Source organism: Dipodomys spectabilis, unplaced genomic scaffold, assembly GCF_019054845.1.
Source record: "Dipodomys spectabilis isolate Male_0828 unplaced genomic scaffold, ASM1905484v1 ptg000503l, whole genome shotgun sequence".
NCBI classification, from domain to species: domain Eukaryota; kingdom Metazoa; phylum Chordata; class Mammalia; order Rodentia; family Heteromyidae; genus Dipodomys; species Dipodomys spectabilis.
The window spans coordinates 525,287-527,987 of NW_024871180.1; the positions used below are offsets into that span (position 1 = coordinate 525,287).

General features: G+C 34.1%; 1 pseudogene; it reads right to left on the minus strand.

Annotated features, from left to right (window-relative positions):
* Positions 1 to 599: 599 nt before the first annotated feature.
* Positions 600 to 696, minus strand: LOC122099093 (annotated as a pseudogene).
* Between the last annotated feature and the right edge of the window lie 2,005 nt (positions 697 to 2,701).

Sequence of the window (2,701 nt, forward strand, 5' to 3'; positions counted from 1 at the left end):
AGTGCCCGGCAACACCAATATTTTACTGTAAAAATTCATGGATTCTGCAGAATTCTTCCAAGTGAATTGTCTGCATTGGATGTCAAAATGTATTCAATAGTTTTTTGTATAATGATTTCTTCAGAGTTTGTGATTTTTAATCAGAAATAATTTTAACTTATCTGTTGAAATGAGTAGTACAGAAGATAAAATATTTCTGGTGCTTGTCTGAAAAAGTATATTTTAAAATATTCTATATTCTATGTTTGCATAATGTTCATAATTTATTTTATTTTCTCTTAGATATACTTCGTATTCTACATTATTTAATAATATATAGGTTCTTTAATGTGTCCTTTCCGGTTGCATTCCATATAGAAACAGTTTGATTCCTTTTTTTTTCTAGGTCTTAATATTATTTTTCTTTGGGATAAAATGACAATGTTGTCTAATTTGAAAAGTTTTGTAAAGTTTATGCTATGTAGATGCCTTTCTGTGGTGAAGATTTAATACACTGATGTCAAACTAAATTTAATTATGTGAATTACGTGTATTGTTATACTTGTAATTTTGTAATCAACTTTTTAATAACTGTTTTTCATTTCTTGCATCTGAAGAATGAAAATATGGAATATTACTCAAATTTTCATATTATCCTTGTGCAAGTGCCATGTTAATCTTTGCATTTTAATTTCAGTATACGTGCTGCTGAAGCATGTAGTATCCTCTAAATTTAAGTAGTTAATGATGCAATCTTTATTCAGGCTTATATCTATGGGTGCCTACTAGTAACAAGTAAACCTTATTGTTCCTAACAATGCTATCGATCTTATTTCCTTAAAATTCTGTGAATAGTGGAAAAAATTATATTGATCAATCTATTGCTCACATTTGCAAATTTTTTTGTCAATGACTATCTTAAGTCTTTTGATTTGGAATTTGATCGTACACTCAATTATTTATTGATAGGCCCAGGGGATGGCTTTTTCAAGTACTTATTTATCCAACTGTGTTAGCTCTGTGGACATAATGGATTCAAAGTAAGCATTGCTTAAGAGCTAAACTTCTTCAGTTGACATTTTCCCAAATGAGGTGTTACTGGCACAAATGTCTACCTGAGCCTTTATCCTTCTGCCATGTGGGAACAGACCAACCAGAATATCTTACCCTGACAGCATAGATTGTCTTACTGGAACAAAACTAATCTTGTTTACAAGAGATCATAGAGAGATGAACAGTTCAAACAGAACTGTTCAGACTAGAAGGTATTTTATCAAAATATAATTGTTTATTATACCTTCCATTTCAAAAGTAGCTGAAGCAAAGAAGGTGAAAAAATTGTTGGTATGCATGATTACTTAATGTCCTGGCCTGTCTACCATCCAACCAGGCAGGAACTTACACTACTGCCTTTTTATCACCAAATATTTTCATAGTTGCAGGAGAAGTCCATATGTTTCTCCTCGTTATTAGGCATTAAATTGATAATGCTTTAATCACAGAGTTTCCTATTGCCTCCATGCTGTAAATCTACAAATGGTAAAGCCTTAGGTCTAACTCTATCAAACACTGAGGTAGAGATAATGGATTAATACTTTAAAACAGATTTGCCTTTGATACAGTAACTACAACAGAACAATGCAAAACGTGTGCCTTTTAATTATAGTATATATAGTTATATATTTTATATTTATATGTGCTGATTTTATATTTCACACAGTGAAACTTACTAGAATTAGTTGATAATTTCACAAATAAATTGATATTTATTTATTGCCACACCTACTCCAGTGGAGTCTGCTTAGCATGGGAAACCAGCTTTCAGACCTGAGAATGAGGCTTCAAAGAGACCTATCTCTGAGTATTGGGACTTCACCAAAGTCTACCTCAGAGAATGGGGCTTTACAGAAACCTATCTCTGAGTACTGGGACTTCACCGAAGTCTACCTCGGAGAATAGGGCTTCAAAGAGGCCTACTCCTGGAAAGGCTGGAAAACCCCTGGGAAAGATGTGTTTCTCCTTTTCTTTTCTTCACTGTATAAGAGTGCCTATTAAACTTTTACTGTTTCTACTGCTCTTTGTACTTACTCATGCTCAACATTCCTTTATTTAAAGCTCTTTCTTAAGAGTGTTGACGACTCCCATATCTGATGAGTGTCTTAAAAATATGACTAACTCACCAGAGTTAAGTGCTACCCTGAAACCCCTCTTATGGTGGCTAGTAGACAAGTCATAAGTACATACAAAAGTATTGGGGGTTTCACGATATCACTTCAGCAGAAGGAATTGTTTGTAAGAGATTTACAAGAAGCTGTAGGCTCGGCAAGAACAGAAAAAATGTATAGCAATTGCTGGGATAACTATTTAGGAGAAAGTGTTTCCTGCTAATCTCTTTTATTTACTAAGAGACTTGCTAGATCTAGGCCTCCATGGCGCTTACTATTAAAGAAGAAACAGGAAAGATCTTATGGGACAGTTAAGGCCTGTATAAACATAGGTAATGGTTAATTGGTGACAAACATCGAAACCCATTGTATTTCTTAGAGATAAGCCGGAAACAAGTGCCTATCAGGTGACCAGCTGGTGACCAAACAAAAATGAAGCCATGCAGCAAGATTGTGTAACCTTCTGCCCTTTCTTATGGAGACTTTTTGCTATAAAAGTTTGTTATCCTCTGCATTAAATGGCACTCAGCATCCACTCCTCTTGTGTGTGAGTTGTC